This window comes from Taeniopygia guttata, chromosome 2 (genome assembly GCF_048771995.1).
Source record: "Taeniopygia guttata chromosome 2, bTaeGut7.mat, whole genome shotgun sequence".
NCBI classification, from domain to species: Eukaryota; Metazoa; Chordata; class Aves; order Passeriformes; family Estrildidae; genus Taeniopygia; species Taeniopygia guttata.
The window spans coordinates 67,172,334-67,200,206 of NC_133026.1; the positions used below are offsets into that span (position 1 = coordinate 67,172,334).

General features: G+C 41.8%; 1 long non-coding RNA gene across 1 annotated transcript; it reads left to right on the forward strand.

Moving 5' to 3' along the window:
• Window positions 1-10,586: 10,586 nt before the first annotated feature.
• Window positions 10,587-24,784, forward strand: LOC140682327 (uncharacterized). Its single transcript, XR_012053912.1, has 3 exons — window positions 10,587-10,969; window positions 13,456-13,484; window positions 24,438-24,784. It is a non-coding gene; the product is annotated as an uncharacterized lncRNA (long non-coding RNA).
• The last annotated feature ends 3,089 nt before the right edge of the window (window positions 24,785-27,873 follow it).

Sequence of the window (27,873 nt, forward strand, 5' to 3'; positions counted from 1 at the left end):
GGCGTGTCCACCTTCAACTGGTCAATATTCAAATTGACCTCTTCCTTCCGAGAAAAATTCTTTTTCTGTGTCAAACCACGACACCAAGCCACCATTTGCACTGCAGTGTAGTAGGCTGGCATAGATCATGGCACACAATCTAGCTTCCCTCACTTTCCTAAGTGTAAATTGGGATTGCAGCCATAGGAAGCAGTGGTGGTGTCATCATATAAGACTCATGTGTGTATGATCAAAGGAGTCCTTGTTTTTCTTTCCCCACAGCTCATAACAGAGCTTGGAAATACAGAACCATTTTGATATTTAAATACCATTTGATATTTAATCAGAACAGAAGCTTGGCATATGAAGAACATAGGCATATAGCTGAGCTGAGCTTTGGGAGACATTAAAAATGAATTATGCTGATAAAGAACAGCTGTATTCTTACATCAGAAACCACAGGGACAAATAATTAATTTGCCTTCATTAATTTCCCAATTCTTTCCTGGCAAAAAGTCCAGAAATGCTTAGACTACAGATCTAAATGCTATCAAGTAAGAGACTGTATCAATTATTGGGCCATCAAGTGTTTCTATGAAAGACAGTTTCTGCTCATGCAATGTTAAGATCCCCGCTCACCTGCACCCACCCTGAGTCCTTTTTGTTGCCTACCAGCAGGAAGTCTGGAGAAAAGGTGATAGAATGTTGATGATAGTTTTCTTATTTAATAAGTCTGTTTCTGAATCTTGGCTGAGCAGAGCTGTGCACAGCTATGAGGTGGAAGAGGGAAGAAGGGTACAATACTAATTCCCTCTTCAAAGACAGTACTATGGAGGCCACAGCATTTTTGTCTCCCATGCCATTCTAGACTATGAAAAATAGTAATCCCTAGGTTTAAATTTGGGGCTCATATGTGGTTTAAATAAAATAAATACATCAAACCAATTGATCAGATAAACATGGGAGTCGAGTTGGGTGGCAGAAGAGAAGGGTACTGGAGGGATGGTGGGGTTTGTACCCAGTTTTTTTGACGAGGTGACAGAGACTCCCTTACCATGCTGGGGAAGGACACTGTGCCTTGCCATGAGGAGTGCACACTGGAGGGCAGGAAAAATGCCAGGACACACTCAGCTGCCCCTGGCTTCCAATGAGCCATTCCATGCAACAGCCCCTTCCAGGAAGAGCCTTGTCACTGTCTTCTCTGCCCAGCAATGGCCTTTAACAGGGTGAGTAGTGGTGGGCTTGTCTGGAGGGAAAATGCATTCAAAGCTTTGTCTAGCTTGTCTATGCTTCTGGTGGAGCCTTCCATCTATACCTCTGATACTGGAATGTAATGTGGGTTTACATATAAAGAAAAAAGATAGGGACATACACAGAGTACATATATTTAAAAAAACTATACATCACAAACACCAAGCCTACAGATTGAGGAAATTTTTAGGAACTGATAGATATTCAAAGGATAGAATAGGACTCCTGGGAAATACAGGCTAAACCTTAGCTGGTGTAGCTCTTCTGAAGGATATAGACCTTATATTTATAATTTATTGAGTGCCTTTGAATGAGTCAAATCTTTTTTCAGTGGCAGGCAGATCAGAAATCTTGGCAATATTTTTTGTCATGAAGCAAATCTTGACAAGTATATATGGCTGGTACTTAAAAATTCCTACTGTGTCGTTGAAACACTTCCAGGCATCATTTAATCAGGTGAAGGAGATCTTAGCTCACTCCTTGCTCTCATTTAGTTTTGCCAATTATAGCTTGTCTAGAATTTTGTCTCTTCTTACTTGCAAATGTCTCTTCAATCTTGCTAATTTTTGCAGCTAGACCAAGTGATTAAACCCAACATTTCTGGCAGGCACAGTATCTGCTCTCTGTCTCTGCACCATGCTGACCATGCTGGTAATCACTGTGAGAGTGATTACCAGCCCTTCAGCCTGGCTGAATGTAGGTCTGGAACTTTGTTTAGCATGGCCTGGGAGGGTTTGGGAGGTACAGACCCCTACTCATGGGAAGAGGACTTGTGGCTCAGGGAGCACCAAACCAGATAGCCACCTTTGCACCACAGCTAGGCAAGCTGAGAGCTGGCCCTTGTGTTTGGCTTTGCCTTGTGGCCAGTGCTTGAATGTATTTTGTAGAATCATGGCATCATTTACATTGGAAAAGATCTTTAAGATCATTCAGACCAGCCATTAAGCCTGTCACTAAACCGTGTCCCCAAGTGCCACATCTGCACATCTTTTAAATATTTCCAGGGATGGTGTCTCAACCATTTTACTAGGCAGCCTATTCCTCAACAACCCTTTCAGCAAAGAAATTTATTTTTAGGTGATACTCTCCTAAACTTCCCCTGGTGCTACTCAAGGCCATTTCCAAAGGATTCCCGCTGGACTAGGGTGATGCCACATCTTCCACATTCTGTTTGTTTGTGGGGTTTTTTAGGTGTTTGTGGGAGTTTTTTTCTGATTAATATAGAATGTTAGCACAGAGGGAAGCGATGTGTTCTCGGAATCCCTGAGCCCCACCGTTCGGCGCGGTGGAAGCAGTGCCTGGGTTGTTAGCGTTCAGGAACACGCATAATCATGGGATATGATTACATGCAGGTGCTTTTATTGAGAGCTCTGGGAATCAGGGGTACAGACCCAAATCTGACTCTGACATGACTTTCGAGCTGAATGTATTTTATATTCTATCGTTATATAACTTATATATTAATTATTAAACTTATATTGTTCTATTGTATACATTACTTTATTCAGCCATGAGTTTCTCATGATCTTTCTTAGGCTCCTGACCACAGTTTCTCATGATTATTCTTACGATTAAACAGTAATTATATTTAATTACTAAACAATCATCACATCTAACAATTATATCATTTATCATGTACTCGCTACACAGGTGCAGTTCTAGCAAGGTACAAGACCTTCATGTACCTAGGGTATTTATTTTATTCAGGGCCTACTCAGCTTAATTTTCCTTTTAACCCTAAATCCCCATGATTTCAAAACCCTTTTAGTACCAGGGTCGGTGGCGGTGCCGGCGCGGCCTACAGAGGGCGCTGCAGCCCCGCCCGGTGCCCGCGGCCGCCGTTCCCTTTTCCCGGCGGGGAAAATGAGGATTTACACCGTTCGGTGTCTGCGCGCTTCTTGTCTTCCAGCCTGCTGGAGGCTGAGGAAGGAATCCAATCCGCTGTCAGCTCTTGGGCTGAATAACATGCAGTTCATTTGCGTGGCATGTGATTACAAGGTTCTAGAGGACACTAATTAGGAAGAAAATCTGGGGACAGAATAGGGATTAGAGGGTATCCTTCAGTCAGATGCCTGTCAGCCAGTAGAATAATAATAATTAATCATGATTAACAATACGTTCTGTGTCAGTAGTGCATCTTATCTGACGACTCTACAAGCGTTTTGTGTTCAATCTGCACAGCTCCTTCTGAGGGGAATAGACATGATAAAATATTTAGAACTAAATTTGCAAATGGCATTTATGAAATGAGACCCTTAAGGCAGTTTTATACAAGCATCAAAATAAAGTGCCTGGTTTTGAGATGCGCTGAGCATCTGCAAAGCCCAGAGTTGGTGTGCTACTGTTACCTCATATGTCTTTCAGCACAGACAACACAAGTACCTCGTTTTAACTTGGTGAAGGACAACATTTCAAGTCATGAAATACAGTCTCTGCTGGCAAATGCAAGTCTGACCTGGTGGCCTTGCCTGGATTTACTGCCCATCTCTACTGTTTGCACTCAAGCATGCAATCTGCAAGGAAACAGCCTGATCATACGTGCAGGGCCAAGGTTTTACGAGTAACCTGTGCACAGATTGGGCATGTGCGAGGTCAGGCGTGCCACAGGCCAGTTCACCTGCAAATACTCCAGTTTCAACTCTTCTTAACCATGGTGTGAGTGCTTTGAATACATCTGGGGCACTGCCAGCCGTGCTGTTTGCAGGACTCAGTGTATTCATTTCGCCTAAATCAGCTCCCAAATAATTGTACAGGCATTGTCCCAAGTGTAAGAAGTGTTCTGGTGAACAAAATGCCAAGTTGCCTTACGAGTCAAACTTCTGAGTCATAACCAAAATAACTGTGCTGAGAAAAAATATCCAGCAGTTTTAAGAAGTACAATTTTTTTATATCTAAGCATATTTTTCAGTGCTTTATGCCTCAGATAGGATCCAAGGATGTGAAATGCTATTTTTAGATGCATCTGAGAAAGAAACCAAAACAACACACAAAACCCCCTCCCCCAAAAAACTCAGACCAAAACAAAACAAAAAACAAAACCAGATTTTGAGCTCACATGTACAATGTCTTACTGCTACATTTCCCACACACAGATGATTTCTATCATTTTCATACTCAGAAGCCCTGAAAGCAGAAGTATTACAGCCTTAAAGCTCAGACCCCTAATCTCTCCAGGCTCACTGGGGAGATACATGCCATTTCAGGTGAAAAGTGTTTGCTTTGTCCAACTAATAATGTGGTTAAGTCATTTAATTGGATGCTGCTCCACTTCCTGCAGACATGGCATTTTTTTTGCTAACACAAGTTAAGTGAATAAAAGCAAATAAACCTATGCCACAAATGACTCTTTGCAATACCAGACTATATAACCCTTCCTGGCCAGTGTTCAGCCTTTTTTGTCCTTTTTTCCTATCACCATCATAGCAAATAACTGCTATACACTGTAGAGAGGGAAGCCTAAATTATGCCATGTGATCTCCTAAGTCTGTAGCACAATAGTAGAAGTTCTGTAACAAATGCAGTTTAGTTAGAAAAACCCTTTTAAGAACTGATATAAGTATGGAAAGAAAAATATATCCAGTGTTGCAGCTCTAGTGCTATTTATTTGAGATCAAATTTTTCCCCCTATCTTTATTTTGGTGGTTCTCAAATATTCTATTTCTGCCATGCTGCAGTGTTTTTGAACCAGAATAACACAGACCCCCAGAAAAAACAGATAAAGGACAAAAGATAGGTGTCCTGGCAATGGACAAAGCAGCAATGCATAGATTTTATTGTCCCTTTTTATTGTCCCTTTTGAGTCTCATACTTGTCACTACTTCGTAAGCAAATGGGCAATCTTCACAATCCTCCTAGCTGTTGTTTTGAGTTGCTGGGGAATACAGGCAGAGCCTTCTAAACTGGTGACAAGCAGATAGTACAATCAGTAATAATCACTGCTGTGGAGCCCAGTACATTTTCTCTGTCTTGAATGATAAAATTCTGCTATTCTGTTCAACACAACACATGAAAATGTTATTTGTAGATTTGGTGATATGGCTAGAGAGTTTCTGGGGTGCTGTGATTCCATTGTGACTTTTCTCCAATGCTCAGCTGGACATATGTAGCTTAAGATCCTGCAGAAATCTTTCTTGCATTTTATACAGAAGGGTCTTGTTATTTCCACAGATGCCTTTTCTACCCTATAGGCAGTGTCAACTATGCAGTGACTAAATCCACTTAAACTGCAGTTACCCCAGTGCTTCAGAGGACAGTATCACTTGGGGGATGGAGTGAAAGTTCATCCCTTAGGAAAGAGTTTGCCATGATTTTGCAAGGCACAGCAGTAACCTGGTAACCGACATATCCATTTCTGTTACATTTTCTAGGTCAGTGTGAATCATTCTTAAGGGAGAAAATTTAACCAGGCAAGTTGAGAAGACTGTAACTGCTCTGCGCTCCCCCTTCCCCAGCTAGTTCAGCCCCAGGAGAGGCTTTTGTGGCACATGGTGTAACCAGGGAAATGCAGTCCCCATCCCCTCCTCATAGTCTCAGGATGCTTTGCTATTGACAGCAAGGCTAACAATGGTTCTGGTTCCAAGGATCCCGTCCCTGGCATACCACTGAACAAATGCAGAATAAAATAAGAGGATAAAGCAATTTCAGCCTGAGTCAGGAGGTGTAGATGTAAAGACACAAGGAACCAGTAGGAAGACACTGGTCAGAATGAAAGGCAGATTCCAAAGCAAGGTGCCAGGCAGAGGGGCAATTCTGGTATACACTCTAGTCTAGCCCTATATTGTGAACATGTGAAGGAATCCATAGTCTTGGAAATAGTAAGTGTATACCTATTACACACGTTCAAAGATAGCGACGTACATATAAAAACAATACTCTTCCATGTGCTGTGAACAGCAGCATCAGTGGTTGATGCATGACTCTCTTTTATCCAAGGAGTAATACTTACCAGCAAGACAACAGTGTGTGGCATGTAAATTTGACCCCGCTGCACCCTTTCTTTGGTGTTATCTCTGAAGATACTGTGGGCCACGGTCTTGGCTACTTTCAACCTGAAGCTCTCATGCCATAAGGGTAAAAAACATGCTGGCAAGGGTTACAGACTGCAGTGATTTGGGCTGAGGACCAGCAGGGCATGACATACTGAATAGTTCTTGGTTCAGCAATCTGTGGGCAATGAGCATCTCTCAGCAGGAATAAACCATGAAAAACTCAGAATTCATCTACTTCAATTACACAGAGTATTTCCTAGCCCTGAGTTATCACCGATTAGGCAAATTCTTTTCTCTAGTGATGAACTTCTTTTTGACCCTTTGTAGGATACTCTACTTCCTGATGCCTCAGTTTCCACATGGGATAAAAATATTCCTTTAACTTGCAGAGATGCTGTGCTGATTAATTAACGCCCAACTGCACTTTCCAGGCTCTTGAGATGAAAAGTGCAATGTATGTATTTCCTTTTAAAACTGTATTTTACTATCTTGCTGAAAAAGGCATAATTTGAAACACTGCCAGTGAGAGAGGAAAGAGTTCTCAGCGGACACAGGAAATCAGAATGAAGCATATCTTGTCTCTTTAGGACTTGCTCAATGCTCATTGTAAAACCAGAATATCTGCAAAATACCTGTTATTTCTATCTAGGTTTAATCTTGGCTAAATATTATTCAGAGAACAAATTGTGACAGCTGCTGTTCAAACACTGGGCCTTCTGTTGATGTCAGGAGTTGTATGAGAGACGAATTTGGCTTGCTGTCCCATTTTAATGAGTGCATGAGTGTGTGTGTCGCCCATGCGTAACGCTGAGACAGTGTTAAAACAGGTCAGGATTTGGTTTAAATCCCTCAGTCTCTGGGGCTGTCTTATTCCTTGCTGAAGAAATCAGCTCTTCAGCAAAATGTGTGTCACCTCAGCAGAATCAGGGATGCCATCTGCAGTTAGAAAGTTGGGCTTCACAAATCATTTTGTCTTTGCTCTTCGTGACTGCATTGCATCTCCTCATGAAGCCTCTCAGATCACAGAATCACTGAATGTTTTGAATTGGAAGGGATCTACAAGACTACCAAAGTCCTGGTCCTGCACAGGACAGCCCCAGGAATCGCAACATGTGCAGCCATGGATGTGGGCCTTGATTTTGGAAGAGGGGTCCTGGTTTGTTCTGTCAGAGTGACACTCACTGCTTCTCAGGCTGCTGTGCAGGGTAAAGTGAGAGTGGGTTTTGTGTTTTTTTTATCCACCTCTGCAAAATCCCCAAAAAAGTGTGTGACAGGGAGAAATAGCTCTACCTATTGGAGGATAGACAGGCTCTAAAGTGAATTTTTAGGTACAAAAAATGTGTGGGTTGAGTGAGTAGCTGAGCGACATCTGAGAAACTATGAAAATCAGAGTTTTCCTAGATCTAAGAGATTTAAATTTTTCAATGGAAAATAACTGTGCCCCATTGTAACAAAGCTGAATGTTTTTTTGGACTGTATAAACCCTTGATTTTGGCAAATAATGGCTGACTGGGAAGCTGGAAGCTGTGTGCTGTGCATGCAGTCTGTAAGCCTTTTGTCATTCTGAATGTTGGTTCAAGTAATCTTTCTTTGACAGCTCATTTGCATCTAAGCTATCCCCAAAGAGTCTGAGAGTTTGGAAATAATAGAGATGACATTTGGGTAAGTGTTTAAAAATGCACAGCAGCAGCATGCTCGGAGGCTTGCATTAACAAGCAGAAACAAATTCTGGAAGTGAGCTACAAAAAAAAAAAAAAAAAAAAAGAAGAAGGAGAGAATCTGTCCGAATGAAGTAAGTTTCTCTGGGTATCTGATGACTAAGTAGGAAGTGTTTTGTGCCAAAACCTGGGAAGGTAAGCGTTACTTGCAAGATGACAGTGCCAGAAAATAAACCAACACCACTGTGGCTTATGGCTAGAATGCAGTATTGAGCACAGCATACTCTCAACCTCTGTGAAGTACTCCATTGAGAAAATTGCTTGCAAATCAGGCTGAATGGCAATGGAAAAACAGGGCAACAGAATGACTTCAATGAGCCAAAAAAATTATGTGATTTTAAGTGTTCCTGTCCTCTAGCACAGGCATGATGCCAGCAAATCTGTTCAAGCAAGCTTTGAGGATTAGGGCGATGCAATTTTGCTAGTTCCCAGGCAGCTGATGTCACGTGCAACTCAGGAGATGTTGCTGGATACCAGTAGGGTGTATCCTGACAGCAAAAGAGATGGTGACTGCTGTGTTTGGAAGAAAACTGTTTGTGCCAGGATGGGTACATTTAAGCTCTCTTGGTGAAGGTAGCTCCATGCAACCGAAGCATACAGAATTGTAGTTTTCAGGAAGCATTAAAGTTCATTAACTGGATTTACCACTGGTGTTTCCATGATGATCACTCCTATTGATATTGTAATAGTTTGTAAAGACAGCAGTTTAGCTGAGGGGTTGATTTTACAAACATATAATAAGAGACAGCATTTGCTTGTTAGTCCAAATGGGGTGAAATTAGTAAATGAAAAAATAATAAATAATTGAAGAAATAATTGCTGTGAAATAAAAGGACAGATTAGAGCGAAGCCGGAGCTATCAAGTTCAGCATCATGCCAGCAGCAATTCTGCAAAGTTGCTCAGTAGATATAAACCACAACAGGCCCAGCTTTATATATTAATTTTCCAAAGCATAATTGCCTTCATAAGGGAAGGCGATGTTAGGCCCTCTGAAGAAAAAGGACATAAGCACTGAGGAATTTGGCTCTAAAATGGGCATTTTGGGCTCTGGAATGTTACAAAAGTATATTTATTTGCTGTGGAAGGATGGAGGTGAAATTCAGGGTACAGAGTCAGGACCCAGCAATGAGTAGCTGGACCTGATCTGTCTAGGGTTGATGCAAGGATACAAGATTTGTGTGGTGTTCACTACAGCCTTGACCCAGGGCTCAGTCCTGCCCAAACTCCTGCCTGTCACAGTCTAGTCTAAACAAAACTCAGAAGAAACTGCTGAGCTCTGGAAATTAGTTATAAAGGTCATTGATTTCAGCCATTCATCCTTGCCCAATTTCCACATACATAGTTTTTACCTGGAGCCTTTTTTGGAGCTTTCTTTTCTTCAGTGGCATAAACAGCCAACCTGAATTCTGAGCTTCTTTGCCCATCAGTGTCATGCTCAGGAGCACACAAAGGCCAGAAACACTCATATAAATCATCTGCAATGAAAGATCAAAGGCAGTGAGTGAGCATTGAGTGTTCTCATCCATTTCAACGAGCAGCCATAGCACAGCAGAGCTCCCACACAGTGTCAGTGTAGCTTCCCCTGCTTCATTCAGACCTCTCAGCCCAAATAGTTCTTAATCAGTATTGTTGGCTTTTAGATCCAGAGGAAACATTCAAATTATAACAGTGTTCTTCTGTAATATAGGAGCAGGAGTGTTTGATACCTGTGCTCCTGCCTGGAAAGGCCACAGGCTCACTCAAGTCTAGATGCAGGCAATAAGTCAGCAGGTGAAGCAGCATGACCATCAGGAATCTTGGGCTTAGCAGGACTGAGATCCCATCAAGCTAACACAGCAAGATGGACAAAACCTTTCTACAAGATAAATTGCTTTTTTGCAGAGGTCAGTTAGCCATTAGGGGGCCTTTGTACAGAGAATCTCTAATAAATAACTCAGAAGGGAACAGGATTTTCTCTGTGGTGATGGAGATGTTGAGAATTTATCTGCCTCCTGTTATTCTTGAAAAGAATCTCAGAGCTCTTTGTGCAATACCTGCCCTCCTCCTCTTTTTCTAGCCAGGCACTTTCCCCTCTTTTAAAAAGAGCTGCATGGGGAAGCACCCAGGTGAGGAACCAACTACTTGGACACTTAAGAAGCCAGCTGAAGAAACATGGGTTTTGATAACTGGTGGTTCTAGAAACAAACTTTTTATGTTCAAAAATTTCTGGATTCCCATGGGGAATAAAATAAGAAAGAGCCTACCTCAGAAAAAAAATGGAAATGTCCTGCTCACCCAACTGCTATTCTGGAATGGAATTCAAGAAAAAATGTGATTGAAGACTCAGACAAAAGAGTCATTTAAAAGAGAGTTTCTTGTTAAACCAGCAAATACTTTTAAAACACCAGCAGGATCAATTTAAGGAGAAAGCAGCTGATTATTGATAGATTTTATACAGAGGTTGTAAAAAATCCCAAAGCCAAATGATTTGTCAAGTGAAAACTTTGTGTTCATCTACTAAAAGTAACATTATTTTCTACTCTTTTGTTTCTGTATTTTTCAGCTTTTCAACAAGGATTTGAGAAATGTTGGGTTAAATATGCATGGAATCTTTAGGATTGGAATTTTTGGGAAGATTTCTGCAACCCATTTCAGAGTATGGCCAGCTGTAGTCAGAACAAAGAATAAAGTGATCAGCAGAAAACAATAGACCTGCTCCTTCCTATAGAAACCACTGCTCAGAAATACAGATAGAAGTTGCTGGAAAGTTCAGTGGCACTCCTGAGTATTCTCTCGGAGTGGAAACCTGAAGAAATATTTATTTTTAGACTTGGGTCAGGGAATAAGGAGCAAGTGAAATGACTCATAATATCCTAAACCTGCTAAATAAAACTTGTTTGAAATGACAGCCCACTGGAGAGCACAGTGTCTCTTGAATCAGTTTAGAGCATCAGCGTATAAATTCTGTGAGGACAAAAAATACTTTCAAAGGCTTTTTAATTTCCTTGGCACCTCAGCTCCTATGGATTCTGGACCCTCCCAAACAGAAAAAGGTAGGCGACTTGCTTGTTCTTCTGGACTAATGTGAGAAGCAGATTATAGCCTTATTTTAAGAAGGTGGGGGGTGGATACACCTCTTTGGTCCACATCCTATCTGAGAAAAATACCGTTGTTGTTTGGGACCAGGTGACTGTAAGATGCCTTGATGAGTTTTGCAAAGGAAGGGAATATTCTGTTCACTTGTCTCTGACTCTTGCCCTAACTCCCTCTAGAGCAAGCACTTCTCACTAACAGACTGCAGACTAAAATACTATGAAATTCACAAAATCCATTAATAGTCATTAACTACAAAGGGCTCTGGAGAGATTCTTGAATGCTTTACTACTAGGGTAATTTCCATATTTTTTCTAGATTTTACTCCTTCAGGCTTCTCCACAATATTTCCAAATCACCCATGTCACAGATTTTATCTAGGGAACATAAAGTCACCTCCAAAGAGCACAGTACTTTATCAGAGTCCGTTTTTGTTATTTCCTCTTGTTTCAGATAGGCACGGTTGATCAGTGTGGTCACATACGTGGTTAGTGGGTATAGTTAGTAACATGAAATGCCTTATCTGTGGCTGCATCTACAGTTGCACTTTGATTTGGTAGAGTAATATAGTGTTGAAATGAACCCCCTGCTCATTCTCATTTCTGGTCCACAGAATTGCCTGGCGCATAGGATTTAGGCTCTGAAGGAAACTGCACCAAAAACTGTACTCCAGATTGGCATCACACATGCCCCAGCTCTCAGTTGAGGCTCTGGACCTACGACCTGTCCATCAGAGAGCTTCAAACCACTTGCCTGAGGGTGATCAGATGGCACCCTGCATTAAACCAGATGAATTCAAGCTCTAGATGCAACTTGTGCAAAAGACAGAAGGGAAAAAACCAGCCGAGACTGCCAAGTGAAGTCAACAGCAATGGTACAGATCACTCTCTTCCCTGGAGATACTTGCTGTGTGTCAGTCTTGCTGACTGACTGATTCCCTCTTCCTCGATGGCATTTGAGAGCCAAAAATAAATTAGGAATTTGTTATAAATAAATTAGCAGTTAGCACTGTTAGTGCTGTGCAGGGAGGCCTGTAAAATCTGGGCTAGGAGCCCTGGAAATTTTGCTGCTGAAGAGAGAGGCCTGGTCAGCCATGGCCTTGCCTTTACAGAGCGCTGATGCCAGCCTTGCTTGGGCAGCATTTTGGGGAATTAAGAGGTTGATGTAGTTTGAACTCTGATGCTGTCAGGAGCAAAGGTGCTTGACTGTGTCCCTGCCTTCTTATCTGTCAATAAACCATGATTTTGCCACTTCTTCACCTACCTGCTTTGCAGTCTAAACTCTTTGGTAAGGGTAGCTCCAATTTTGGGGAACAGGCTGAGTGCAAGCAGCTCCTATTTGTTGTTACTTTGCCTATGTTAAGCATCAGATTTCTCTTGGAAAAGCATTTATTGGTTTGTGTTTTGCACATGCACCATTCTTCAAATACTTTATGGGGCCAGAGCACTCCTCATGAGCTGAGCAGTGTGCTGTGTATGCTACAGATCCTCAGTGTTTCTCTAACTCTGCAGTAGGAGACTGGGTGATTTATTTGCTATCCTAGCTGCTTTTATATGCTACATGATTTCTCTGTGCTTCATGGATCACAGCTTCTCCTCATTCTGTCTTCCCGTCATTATTCTGAGCACAGACAGCACTGAGGAGGTGCATGGTGCACACTGGTGGCACATCAGGCCAAGTGGTCACAGTGAGCTGCTTTCTGCAGCTGACAGCTAGAGGTAGGATATATGTCGAGCTGCTTCTGATTTACCACCTAAAGAAACTGACTGTAGCTGGTCCATATGGGATGGCATGAGTTTTGAGCCAGATCTCTGGACCTGTAGCAAAAGTCTGGGTGACAACACCAGCAGGCCCTGCCATGGGTGTAGAATCATCCCAGATTGCACAAATCCTTAAAATAAAAATCTCTGTAAACTGTCTTTCTTCTTCTATTTCTTGTTCATTTCTCAAGGAAATATACAAGGGTTCACTTTTTAATACAGTCAAAGCATCCAAATATCTTTCAGGATAGTCTCATTTTAAGCCTCTTTCCTTTGTTCCCAGAGGAAAGTATGACTTCAGACCCTCAGGTCTCATTCCGTTCTCATGAGATGACAACCACTCATCAGGGCTTGGGTTGCTGGGGCTGTGATGGATTGTCCTGCAAGCTGGTTCTGTGGGTAAGATCACTGGGCTGGCATACTGTTCATTAAACAAGAAAAGGACAAAAACATGGCTAATTTTTTTTCTGATCTGCTTTATCTACAATACTTAAATATAGTGAAATTATTTTCCAGTATGCATAATTATTATGGTCTTATTTGCCTTTCTGCTCTATGAAAAAAAAGTGAAATATTTAGGAACAATGTCGTCACAGTCCACTGAAAGCAACTATGATGGCAGAAGAACCTGAGATACAACATAAAACATCTTTGATTTTTTTCTTCCTTTTTTCCTATCCTTTTAGATTTCCTTTACATGGTTTTGCTGACAACGGTAAGTCACATTTTTCCTAGATAACTTTTGTTCTGAATTTTGTAAGATGTTTTTAGCCATACTTCAAGGCTGATGATAAGATGAATTACTCAAGGCATCCCATTGTTCTGCAGTTCATATCAACCTCATGATTAAATTATTTGACAGAGATACACTCTTTGCACATTTATACACTATTTTTTCTATATATAAATTAAATGGGAATTAAAATAACAAAATAAGAAAACAGACAATGTGAGTACATTGTCAGGCAAAGCAAGCCAGAAGGTTTTACTAACAAGGATCATTGATATATTTATTAAAATAACCCACCATTTCCATCTCAATGTGCACTAGATTTGAATGTCATAAATAAACAATCCTTGATTTTTGCAATGCTAAGCATAAAATTAGAGCACAGAAAAACCAGCCCACACACACGCCTCTGGCTTTTCACAGAAACATGGAATTCTAGAATGGCTTGGGTTGGAAGGGATCTTAGAGACTATCTTGTTCCAAATCCCTGTTATGGGCAGGGACACCTTTCCACTAGCTGAGGTTGCTCAGACCCCCATCCAACTTGGCCTTGAGCACTTCCAGGGATGGGACATCCACAGTGTCTCTGGGCAACCTGTTCCAGTGCTCACCATCCTCACACTAAACAATTTATTCCTAACATCTAATATAAATTTCTCCTCTTTTCATTTAAAATAATCTCTCCTTATTCTATCACTCCTTCTCCATATAAATGTTGCTCTGCCTCTCTTTTATAAGCTTCCTCCAAGTAACAGAGTCCTTTCGGCTGAGCCCTTTTGGCTGAGCTTATGTTTTATGAGGTGCTATTGATGGGCAGAGATCTCTAAGTGTTGCATTCAGACCAGTTTCAGGTATCAACTTAAAAGGTAGATCTCATTTCCTAAGAGAAGAAAATGGTGTTATTACTAATTGCTTTCTGACTGATAAAAAAACCTCAGTTATTGGATTAGGCTTTTCATAGGAACTTCTGTTCACTCACACGGTTCATGTGAATTCTGTCTGTCGCATCCAGGTAGGAGCACAACAATCAGGGAAAGTCTGAGTATTATTTTTCATCTGCAGACTCTGAGGAAAAGAAAAAGATAATATTACAATATTGGCATAGCCAAGTAAGTTTATCACATAAGAAACTAAAATCCTTGATTTTGGTATGCTGTATTATCCATGGTCAGCCACCTAATAAGCATGGCCTGGGTTCAGCCAAAAGCCAGCATAAATTCTCCTTTGGTATAAGTTGAAAGGACTTGCATCTTCACATCAGGAGCCCTCTGGTTCTCCTCAGACATCCATGGCTGGTGGTGCAGTTGTATCTTCAGATAGACTGTGGACATGGGATGGTTCTGCAGATACGTTTCATGGTGGAGACGAAATGTAAAGAGGCAGCATGACAGGTTTCCAGATGGTGCTGCCTCTTTGCTGAGCAAGAGATTCCATATGCAAGTTGGCTATACATGACTGTTGGCTTCTTCCAAAAATAAAGCTGGTCATTAACATGATTCCCTTCTTTTTTGTTGATGTTATTAAACTGAGAAATAAATCAAGTGTTTGTGGGTACGTAGGAAGGAAAGCACGTAAAATTAAAAACAGAAATCCAGAAAGAGGCAAAGCCAGACAACACATGGCATGAAAGCACTTGCAGATTAGGTTGTGTGTCTCTGCAGTGTTTTTATTTATTTTTCACCCTGCCATAATATGTGGGAAAATATCATAGGGTGCTGATATACTGGAGGGACGGAGTAGGCTTCTGTTCCCATTCCTTGAGGGACTTTAGTTTATTGAGACTGCCTTTAATTACCAGGATTGAAATTATAATCAAAGAAGGTCTTGAATAGAGATGTTGATATTTCTTGTGTCCACAGAAGTGAGAAAAATACCTCAGGCCAAGGTTACTTCCCCAGAGATATGTTTGCTCAGTTATCTAACAGATCTTGCAGTTGGCAATGCCTATATTTAATTACAACTTCAAAATCATGGTAATAGAAAAGTGTTTATCCTCTGCCCTTAGACTCTTAGATGTCAGGCTCATCCAACTGCTGCTCTTTTCCAACTCCCTGATGGAACTGCAGTGAATAACAAGCCCTTGCTTCCGGAGGCACTGTGCATAAATACTCCTGGAAGCTACCCAGAAAATACCCTCCAGGAAAATTCCAGAGACACTCTTGATGATTCACTCAGCGCTAGTGAACCACCTAACTGGATGTGAGCACTCACCCTGTTGTAAAGGGCTTAATCTAATAAACAAAACAGGAGTCTTGACTCCCAGTCCCTTTTATTTTGTTTCTTCTTTCAAAGCCATCTGCTTCTCCGACCTATTTCAGAGCATGCAAATTCACAAGCAAGGTGAAATTTCCCATGGACCAGTAGCCTGTGAAATATAATTACTGTGCTAATTTCGAATTCCAAGCGGTCAGCACCGGCTAGGAGTGCTCGCTCAGCAAACATGCTAACACAATTACAACAAATATTAAAATAAAAGCCATGTTGAGATTTGGCAGTGACTCTGGAAAATGACAGGTAGCCTTTTTGAGGTCAGAAAACAGACAACAAAATGCCTGATAAATGTTTGGGTTTTTGGTGGGTTTTTTTGTTTGTTTGTTTGTTTGGTTTTTTGGTGTTTTTTTTTTTTTTTTTATGAGGCACAGATGCATTCTCAATGGAAACAGTTGAAGGCAAAAGGAAATGATAAGCGAGAGCGCATCACATCCAGGCTGCCTTCCCAGCAACGCTCAGAAAATGAGAGGCTGTTATGAAATCTGTGCTCCCTGTGAGGTCTTTGCTACCTTGGATGACCTCTGTCAAGTTATGCGCTCATTCAGCGCTGCAGCCTGTCTGTAACAGGGGCTAATGACACTAAGCCCGCTGGATAAATCCATGTGGGATTTATGACTGTGCAATGCACAGCATTTCAAGATATACAGCGTGCCAATTTGACAGTATCAGTGACAGGGGTAAGGCTGTGAAGCTGTTTCAAAAAATCTTAGAAAAATCCTGCTTATAAGTCTCCCATTGCTTCAGAGTGGAATAGAAGAATGAGATTTAATACTGTATTTTAATGTAAATGAATTTACTGCTTCAAGTAAGGACAGTACATTATTTTTTTACTGATTTTTTTTTTTTACTCTTGCCTTTGGAATTCACCTAATATTAAAAAAAAAAAAAATAAAAACAACAACAAAAAAGTGTTTTGATGATGATAGCAGGTTGTATATTATCCAGTCCCTGGATAATATAATTGTGCTAATGCAGCCTTGCTAAAATAACCAGGAAGGACAATTTTGCCCATTAGCACCTCTAACACCAGTGGTGGGTTTCAGGCTGTGGTGCTTTTGCAGAGGGAGCTCAGGTCGATGAAGCAAAGCCCCAGATCCCTTCTGGGGAAGCAACACTTTGTGACCTGCTGTGCTGCTTACCTTGGAAGAGGAGCTACAGGCTCTGCTGGTGTGGTCATGGCAGAACCTGAGGGAATCAGAGTGACAAGCATATTGCACATTGTCTCCATTTCTTGGGAGGGCTTGAGTAGGAGATGTGCATGGAGTGGAAGGGAGAATGTTTCCTTGCATCCAAGACTAATTTCAATCCATTGTGGCATAGAGAGAGGAATCTGATGCTCTCAGCAGAAAATCTATGGAAAAAATGCCTAATGCAAAGATAAGACAAAATGTACTGAGGGGGTATGGGGTGGGGGTGTGTGGAATTAATTTTGACATACATGCTTAAATCAAACAGCCCGGTGGTTACAGCACTGCTTCAGATGTAATCTGACTTTGGTCAGCTCTGGTTGAAAATCCAGTTACAAAAGGCAATTTCTCTCCCCCTTGGCACTGCCTGTCTGCACTGTAGGGTCTGGGGTCAGAAGAAGTTGTAGGGGTGCTGTGAGATGGAAGTGCCAGGCAGCACAGGGCTCTCCTGCTTCACGTACTCATGGGAGAGTACAAAAGCTGCCCTGCAGGTTCAGGACAACCATCTGCATTATAAATGTGCTTTAACAACCAGGGAAAAATATCCCACATCACATGGCTGGCATGGTGGGGGAGCTCCACGAGAAAGCAGAATTCAAATCCAGCTCTCCAGCCATGAGACTTACTGCTTCAAGCATAAAGCCAGTTTTCTCATACCTTCCTGATGCTAGGATGTTCTCCAAGTCAGAGCCATTTGAGGGAGGCAGGGTAGAAAGAAAAATAACCACAACAGAATAAAATGCATATATATATATATATATATATATATATATATATATATATATATATATATACACACACACATGCAGAGATGCAAAGATATATGTGAATTCATGCATCTATATGATTTGGATCGCACACACACAAGGGTTTTGCGTAAACAAGATCTTTTAGGATTGCAAAACAACATATTTTTCCTTCGTGCCATTCTTAGAAATTTTTGAGATTTAAAAAAACCTCCATCAGTCTGAAACAGACAGGCAACACAGTAAAATCAATTCTAAGTGATGCAAATTGGCACAGTTATTTGAATAGTGTTATAGGCAGACATAATAATTGTTGCTGCCTGCCTATATTAAAACGTTTCTGCTATATAAAGCCTTCCATGGGCTGCAGTTCTCCTTTCTTTAAGTAATTGTCTGAGCTTGTTTGCTATTTATGGTAAAACAATACTGAACATTTTGCTGCCATGTGGGGTCACAGGACAAACATAATGACAGATAAATGAAAGCGCAGGCAGACAAAACTGAGGGGTCAGTGTATAGATGTCTGACATTATATCTGGCTGGAAATTATTCCAAAAGTCAACATATGCAAGTACTTAAATGTGGCTTATATTTTCTCTTTGGTCCAGGGCCCTGACTTCCTTAACAGCAAACACTTGCAAACACACCATCTGTTGTTGAAGAGTGAGCAGTTTAATGAAGAGGATCAGATTCTTTCCATCTCACTTATTCCTTGGTGCCTGTTCCATTTTCTGGGCAGTTGTCTTCAAGTAATACAGAATTTCCTTTGGTTTACTTGAGCCTTTGTTCAGACTTCTAGTTCATTAGATTGGTGATTTGGGATGCAATCAAGGATGTCAAATACATTTTATGAGTTTTAAATAATTTTCTTTTAAAAGGAAAGAGACCTGGTGGGAACACTCCAGTGTTATTGTGAGAGTAGCTGTACAGTGTTTTAAAACCAAAGCTGTAGCATCAGTAACAGCAGAGATACATACACAAGTTGTCCCTGTGTTCTTCTTCATCTGGAACATTTCTTCTGAGCTTTGGGACCATGATTTAGAGTACATCTCCCACAACACATTCTCCACATTGACATGGAGCACTCATATCTTGTGGGCTTTTGCCATTCTCTAGCTAAAGGGCTTCACATCCTTTCCCTGCCATTTCCCAGTGCTCCTTTCCCACAACAAGCCTGCCAGGAGGTAAAGGAGGACTTTTGCTCCAGGACATGATGATCCTCATTGAAACCTCACCCAGCCAGCAGCCACATTAGCAACCAAAGAGGGAACCCATGAGCAACCAAAGAGGCTTAGTTTCCATAAAACCAAGACACTTATTTCTCTATGCACAGCTGAAGAAGCCTGACAATCCAGATGGAGCAGCAGAGGCTGCCATATTCCATCCCTGTCAGCTACTCCCTGTGGCAGTTTGGCCTAACACTGCATTTGTGCCAAGGAAAATGCCAGCAGGGGCCATATCCAGACAAAGATATAATTGGATCAGTCCTTAATGTTTGAGATGAAGATCCTCTCATGTCACTGTCACCATGATACAGGACCTCAGATGTGCCCCTTTACACAGATCAGTTGGGCTAACAACACTTTGGAGGAACTGGGAATCCATCAATGCATAGCAGCATTGATGGGAAAGTATGGTTTGGTGGGATAAGGGAAACGAAGTCAGAGAATATCTGATATCTCATGCTAATTAATGTCCATGTAAATACTTCTACAGTAAAATGAGAACATATGGCTCACCTCCCTTAGTCCTAAGAAGCTCTGGAGAAAATGTTCACTTGTCAGAGAAACGATCACAAGGGAAGAAGCACAGTTAACTCGCCCACCATGAGCATTGTCTTTTAACAGAAAGGCCTGTCTTTTGTAGGAGGGCACAGCATTTTCCAGAGGATGGAAATTCCAAGGTATTAATTACCTAATTCTTCAAATTAAAAACCAGAGGGAAAGAATGAGTATGTCTCATGTCTCTCTATTTAGCAAAAACAAGAGACAGGCCCATGTCTCTGCAGAGCAGAGATCCTGATCTAGATGACAGCCTCAACTTTGAGCTCCAAGCTAGAGGCTGATCTGGTTTTGCTTCAATGTCTCTTACAGATAAAAGCCCTGAACAAAGTCTTGAGAGCTCAAACACTGGCCTTGGGCCTGTATTTGGGCCAAACTCTCACACCTTATAGGAAGATCACTAAGAGGAAATAGAGGTATCACAAAAAACTGTTAGGCAGATGGATAAGAACTGAAAAATCCAGTCCAGACTGGTGTCTGCTGCAGGCTAAGTCACAGACAGCAGAGAGAAACAAAGGCTTAGGAGGAATAAACAATTGGTAACTCTGATTTATTGGAGACTGTTCTGAAAACATTTCTGTAAATTCTTTCTCATCTTGGATGGGGTAGCTAGAGACATGCTTCCTCTCAAAGCCTTTGTAGATTCAAAAACATCATTGGGAAATCCCAGAGTAACTCACTGTACTCAGGTGCCTGTTTGGCTTTTTCTTCAGAAAGATATTAGTAGCATCACCAGTTTTGGACTACACATCTGGAAGGCCAGCTGTCTTTTTCTTCTTTGATATTCAGTTCATCAGAGATCCAAGTACCCACACTGTGCCATCTCATGTTTTAAAAAATGCATCCGTGTCCTTTGCAAAAAAGGCAAAAAATCAGAGGAGACAGGCAATGTGTAGGAAGAACCAAAATGCAGTAGGTGACTGTAGGGATTTGGGGATTTGGCTTGAATTAAAAGTGAGGGAAATGCTGCTATGTAGTGAAGAATACAGCAGCATGCAGGCAGAAGCTGATATAGAGTGGATGAAGCTGGCGTGCTTCTGGAATTTGGATCGAAGAAACACAGAGTGCAGAAAAGGACACTCAGAAACATGAGACTGAGCCAGGAGTGATAAGCAGGGAAGTGTTATGTGGAGGAAGGGAGAACAAGGAGATTACAAGTAAAGCAGTTGTTGGCTGTGGAGGGCAGAATACCTTACTGAAGCCAGAACATTACATTTTAAGATATTTTTCATGAAAGTATCATTTCACTAAGATATCTACCACAGAAATTAATCTTCAGATAAATGTATTTTGATAGGGATAGACTGTATGTAGAAAAGGGAGTTTGCAACCATGTGGGGGAATCAGGAAATAGTCCTAAGAGACTGAAATATCACCTTGCACGTGAATAATATTTACTGGTAGGTATCCAGTAAGGTGGTGAAAAAGCTACAGAATATTTCATACAACAGTTCTTTATCCTTTTCACAAACAGGCTTTGCAAGGAAAGGCTCCAAGGACAAACGTGCCCCAGTGCAATCCTAAAGGACTTGAGTTTTTTAGAAGAAATCCAGGGAGACAACACTCAGCTGAGGATTAGCCATGAGGGTTTTATCTACACCAAAACAATGTTTTCTGTGTGACTGGTATTACATAAAGAAGGGTGTAGCAGCTTGGGGTTGTTAATTTAACATTTGCATAGCCAAGAGTGAGAAAAGAAACACAATATGGTGCAATTTGTTGTTAGAAACCACTGCAAGGTATTCAGTTTTGGGGGAGTTTCCCTTTTTCTTCTTGTCACTTGTTCCTTACCCTTGTTAGTTTCTTGTTCCACAGTCACATGTTCCACTCCCACTCAAGGACATGATTTTCAGCAAGAGCTGTGCTGCTGATTTTACAGTCACTAGACTAGCTTGGTTTCTGGTGTTACTCAACAGCGACAACTCTGCCTCTTTCCATCACTACAGAGCTCTCTGCCAGAGAGAGGAGCTATTGTTTGCAATCCATGACCATGAAATAATGACCATGAAGGGGGCACAAAGATGCTGAGACGGTTGGAGCACCTCTCCCACACAGACAGGCTGAGAGAGCTGGGGTTATTCAGCCAGGAGAAGAGAAGGCTGGAGAGACACCTTGGAGCACTTTAGAGTGCCTATAGGGAGCCTACAAGAGAGCTGGAGAACGACTTTTAAGAAAGGAAAGCAGTGATAAGACATGGGGAAATGGCTTTAAATGGAAAGAGGGCAGGTTTGGCTTAGATATTTTGAAGAAATTCCTTACTGTGAGGATGGTGAGGCACAGGGACAGGGTGCCCAGAGAAGCTGTGGATGCCCCATCCCTGGAAGTGCTCAAGGCCAGGTTGGATGGGGCTCTGAGTAATTTGATCAAGTGGAAGGTGTCCCTGCTCATGGCAGATGGGGTCAGAACGAGATGGTTTTTAAGGTCCCTTGCAACCCAGCAATTACATGATTCTGTGGTTCTATGATTCTATGACCTTGGCTTGCAGAACATGGCAATTTTGAGGGAAATTCAGGTAGGAACAGGTTTTGAGGGGGAAATACCAGAACTTGCACAGCTGGGAACCTACCCAGCATCATGATATTTTGGGTAACAGCATCCATTGCGACAGCACATTTCTGTCCCTTTTTTTTCCTTTCAGAAGTTTTTCCACACTTTTTATTCCTAAAAGTCTTCTCCAAGAAGAGGCAATTATTCTTAAAAACAGAAACTAATCTTTTTTCTCTCCCTCTTGTCTTTTTCCTCCTTTTGTAGCTGAGGCATTTCTCACCCAGGGAATAGAACAACTGTTGTCATTTACTTCTCTGTCACCAAGGGAGATTCAAATGCTTGTCTCTCCCAGGGTTGGAGAGCTCTCCTGATAAGGTTGTAAAGCACCACTTCCAGTGCGCTAAATATAAAGACCCTGCACCTGCACTTGAAGAGTACACATGGTGCTGTCCGTGGGTTGCTCGGGCAGGGTGCTCTCAGGCCACTCCAGTATTGCTTCACTTCGTGGGTCCTGGGGAGGGGAAGGAGGAAGCCAGCTGCTCAAACCACAGCAGAGCTGAAGGCATTTTTAAAAAATTCCAGTTCAAACGGTGACCTAGGCAAGCAGTTTGAAGATCACACACAGACACCTGGTGTGTCATTGTACCTTCAGGGCCAGTTTGCTTTTTGCATTGCCCTTTTGGAACTTCAGCTTCTGAAGCAAGAGTTGGTTTGGCTTGGCAGCGCAAGTCCAATTTTTGGCTGTGTCTCTGTGCCTGGTTTATTTCAATCATCAATACTGCTTGAATGAGAGTCCTCTATTGACTATTTATAGTTCTAAACAAGGAAAACAAGTACTGTCTCTTCAGATGAGGTGCCAATGTCTCTGTAATTCCCGCAGTTTTAGTGCTATGATTGGAATTTGGTGCCAGATGCATGGATTCCTCAGACAAACAGGGTTCTGGCAGGAGAGAGGAAGATCTGGCTCTGGCAAGCCTGTTTATGTAAAAAGTTGCCATGTTACTGGCTCTTATTACCTGCACTGGCTTGATTTGAAGAAGCAGAGAAGCCAGACACAAACTACTGGATAAAGCAGAGCTGGCAACCCCCTTCACACATGCACACCTTGTTATTCCCATAGGAACCACTAAGTGATCCTGACAGGGCAGCTACGGACAAACAGTCATATTTAGACACAACAGTGAGAGGAAAGATTATTTTATACTGACTTCCTTTTTTCTTGCTGCCAGAGATGGTGCCCTTTGCACTCCTGACAAGGTGCAGAAAGAGGTGGGGTGCTCTGTGTGTCGTCCTCACTGGACAGGATTGGCCAAAGCAAGTCAGGTTGTTTCCTGGAGCAGGGTTTATAAGAACTGCTAGATGAAGGAGGGCTGGCTTCAGAACTCGGATTCCAGAAATTACTGGTAAGAGAATAGAAGAGTCTTCAAAAATAAGGAAGGGTTAGCAAATAGCAAGCATGGTAAATCGGGTCACTCAGGAGAGAGGTAAAGTGAAGGCAGAGAAAGGCATCAACTTGCAGGATCAAATTGATTCTTCACCCAGCCCAGCCTCCAAGCAGCTGAAGTGAATTCTTTCAGTTGATGAGAAATCAGCAGTGACCTGTTGTTAAACTGTGGGAAAGCTGGTATGGTTTATTTGCTTGACCTTTTCCTTTCAGGAACTTGGCATACGCATGAGTGCTTTGAAAGTTTGCTGCTGGCCAGCCCCCAAAAGTCCCCTATCCTGGCATGAACCAGAGGTCACGCTGAACCCTGCTCACCATCCCTGAGCACCTAGGAGTATGAGCCCTGTTCAATCTTTTGGATCTCTCGTGTCCCACTCTCACATGGGGAAAGTTTTCAGAGTTGTCACAATTAGCATTTTCCTACTACTGCACCAACCAGTGACTCCTTTATCTGGGGCTCTGAGAGTCCCTCCTCAACATTCCTCCTGGGGTCTCTTCCTAGCTCACACTACCCCTTGCAGGAAACCAGAAGACCCAGAAAGTATGGTAGCTTTTACCACTCAGTACTGTTGAAGGTAATTTTGGATCATGGGGTTCCAGATGGTGGTTTACCTTTGCAGTCGTGTGATGCTCAGGGCTCCTTGCAGATTGGCTGTGACCTGTTTGGAGAATGCTCCAGTGGGTGTTTCCCTGGGGAATTACTGGCCTGGCAGTGGCTTGCGTGCCCCAGCATGCCTTATCTCCTGCCTGGCCCTCTCCTGCCTCTCCTAGTCTGCATCCCACCCAGCCCTTCTTGCTAGGGGTCAGTGGTACTCCTGCCAGGCCACCTGTCCCAGGGGAAGCCACAGCCCTGGACTCCATAGTGGGAGCCTCCACCCAAGCTTCCTCCAGCAAAACTGTGCTCAGGCCCTGCCTTGGAAGGTCCACCTTTCTTCTAGCAGTGTACCCCAGGTTGTGGAGTTTTTCCCCACCAGTTTTACTTTTTAAACCTATTTGTCAGTTCCTACGTTCTGTTTTAACAGGCTCCAGCTGGCTGAATCTGAGGGTGCAAAGTGATTGAAGCACTTGCCTGGCACTACAGAATTCTTTCACTGAAAATGGTGGTGGAGATTCCAGAAGGATGTTTGACCAGGCATAACTGAAGCTAAAATTTGTCAATTCATAATTTTAACACTCCATGAAGTTTGTTGTTCAAAAGCATACACAGGAAATCTGAGCTGTTATTTTCCTCGTCTTTGATCAGCACACCAGTGTGCTGCTGCGAAATGAAACAGCGTAGGCTGACAGATGAGAATTTTCCCCCAAGGGCATTCTCCTAGGAAAGCAACACTGCTGATTTAGCAAGGAAATAAATCTCCATATATATGAATGCTGCTGTGTACATGCTTTTGTGGCACTTGGGGAAGAAATCAAACTAATTTAAAAATACAGAAGCCTTCATTCTACAGGTCTTTAGCATTTGAACATTTTGTATGTAACTTGAAATGAGCAAGTATGATCTGGAGGATGGAGCTGTGCCTTTATAACAGCTGTAGCTTTGAGCATCTCAACATGCTGCCTTTGGAGCCCCTTGCCAACTGAGCTCTCCCTAAACAGAGACCTTGGTGCAGCAAGAGGAGAATGAAAGCCAGGGATATATTGGTGGAAGTATGGAACTTCACAGCCCTATCTTATTTATTAATAACACTGAAGTGTGACTACTTTAGTACTTTATCTTCAGATCTCCTACAAGTAACCCTCTCCCCACAGGGCTACTCTTAAATGCTGTTCTGCCCTAAGGAGGTGCATATCACCTAGCAAGGCTCTGGCTCAATATGACCTAGAAAGTCATGTTGTCTCCCAAGGTGAGTTTTTCCCATTTAGGTAGTTGTGGGGGAAATTTGAGACTATAGCACTTTAAAGTGACATTGCACACACCCAATGGGATTACAACAGCTGCTCTGCAATTCTGAAGATAAATAAAAACTGAATGTTCCATGAATTTTCTTGCCAAGCTGTACCAGCTTTGGGTAGCAGATATTGGTACAGGAGCTGACTTATGTGTGAGAGATACCAAATGAAGCTTTGTGATCAATGCTCCTGAGGAAGAAGCATAAAGGACACACACTCCAGTTACTCCCACAAAATGTGCTGTTGTTTTCTACTTTGGGATTTTGGGTTTTTTTCCCCCCTCTGCCATCCATTTCAACATTCAAAGCATCTTTGGAGAAAAGAACAGCATTTCTGCAAACAGGACCTGACATTTTGTGCAGTATGACTAAGTGGCACGTGGAGCTCAAGATTTCCTATTGTTTCCTTTACACTCTTCATAGCACTCAGCAGCTCACGTGGACAAGACACAGGTACTCCTTGTAATAAAGTATATTCGACCTACAAACATTGAGCAACCCAAATCACAGCATTGTTGGATGGTCAAGCAAAACTTTCCTAGCAGAGCACGATCAACTACATTTCAAGCAATGCTTCTGAAGAAAGAAGTCTGTGAACAAATCAAAGTTATCCTTGCATTGATTTACATTAATTTTTTTCTTACATATAAACCAAGTGAGGCTTTTGTTGATTTACAACATTGCAGAGATGGGCTGCTGCTCAATTCTCAGAACAGGTAACATAATTTCATTAAAAAACCCACAAACCCCCACCTATTGGAGACCCCTCCTAACTGCCAAAGTCCAGCAGCCTTCACTTGTTGCTGCATACTCCGCTTTGCCAACACAGAAGCAGGTTCCCAGCAGCTTCAGGCACAGCCTGCACTGGGCCAGGTTCCTGCCTCCACTCAGATCTTCACAGCTTTCCAACACTAAACAGGGTATGCTTACAGAAGTCATAGGATTTGGCCAAATTCCACCACTGCCATATAACCAGTTTCAAACCTTACACCTTGGTTTGAAGTAGAGTTCTAACTAGTAGTAGTAGAATTCTAACTACTGGAATTATTTTTATTAGCAAGGTCTAATTACACAGTCAATTTAATTACAAGGACCTAGAGTTCATGCTTGCCTATTTTAACAGCTTGATCATGTTGTATACTTTAAATCTGATTCCTGCATTAACATCTATTTATGTTAATTTACAATCCATTTCAGCCAGCTGCCATAAGATAATTGATTAGATGTTACTAACATAATTTTATTGTAATATTGGGACACAAAGGAAGTTTGCTCTAGCACCACTGTATGCTGGTCCAATAGCTGGATACAGTCTTCTCTGAACACATTTGTATACCCACACCTTCCTTTTTGTGGCAGAGCATAGCCCTGGAAGTGCTGAAGCACCATCTCTCCAACAATGTAAAAGGAGTCAGCAAGTCTGAATAGCCCAAATCAGAAACAACACCTCTGTAAATTAAGAACTTGCTAAACAGGACTACTGAAATGCCAACCCTCTACTCTCAAGCTGCATTCTTTAATTTCTCTCATTCCCCTATAATATACCTCCAGGGATATTGCCTTAAATTTGGGGCAATTTACTGTAGAAAATATTCTTCACAAGCTCAATTTGGAAGGCTATGCTACAGTTTGAATATGTCAGCTGTTTTAAAGTTCACTGTCTGTAACAAATGTCATTTTCTTCCCTCCTTTGCATGCACTTGAGAAAACATCATTACCTGAAACGTGACAAAATATTCAAGACTGACTATGAAAATACTGTGTTGTGTTTTCAGTTCAGTAGTGCCTCAGATGAATTTCAGAACAAAATCAGTCTTAACAATAATAAAGATTTTTTTAAAGACCTTTATTAATCTGAATATAAAAAAGACAGAAGCTGCCTACAATATAGGACAAAGCTCTTGCTTCATGAGGAAACAAAATTTTCTTTACAAAGTGAAAAAATAAATACCCTCTTAGAGTAAGGTTTATATGCTAATGTGTCATAAAAAAGTAGAGTTTTAATATTTTGACAAAATGTCTGTGCAAAGAAACAGATGCATAAACACACATTACTGCTACATTAAGGCAATATGAAAAGTATAGTCAGAGAATTTCCGTAAAGTGACAGTGTACTTTTCTAGCTTTGATTAAGCCAGTATTGCACCCAAATATGGTCTCCAGTTCTCTCTGTACCCTGGAGAAGACACTAGGAAACCAGAGCCCAAAATGCCCAAGTAAGGGAGTGGAAATCAAAAACACTTTATTGGGTAGGTAATTTCCTGCTAAAGATGCTAACTGAAGAAAGCATTTAAAAATTAGACAAAACCCTTAAAGATTAATGGTGCATGTTTCATAGTTTAAAATCAGTCTCCAAAAATAAAGCCAACTTGAAGGGCAGTTCCCTGCAGCTTCCAAGACCACCAGCCAGAAGTGGACTGTGGGAAACTCGGGAGTACCCTGCCCACTGAGAGCTGTGAATGAACTGCCACAGCAGTGCTTCCACAGGACACTGGCAACCACAAGACTGTCCTGACTCACCCTCAACACTTGAAGATTAACAATCTTGTCCTCCCTTTCCAAAGCTATT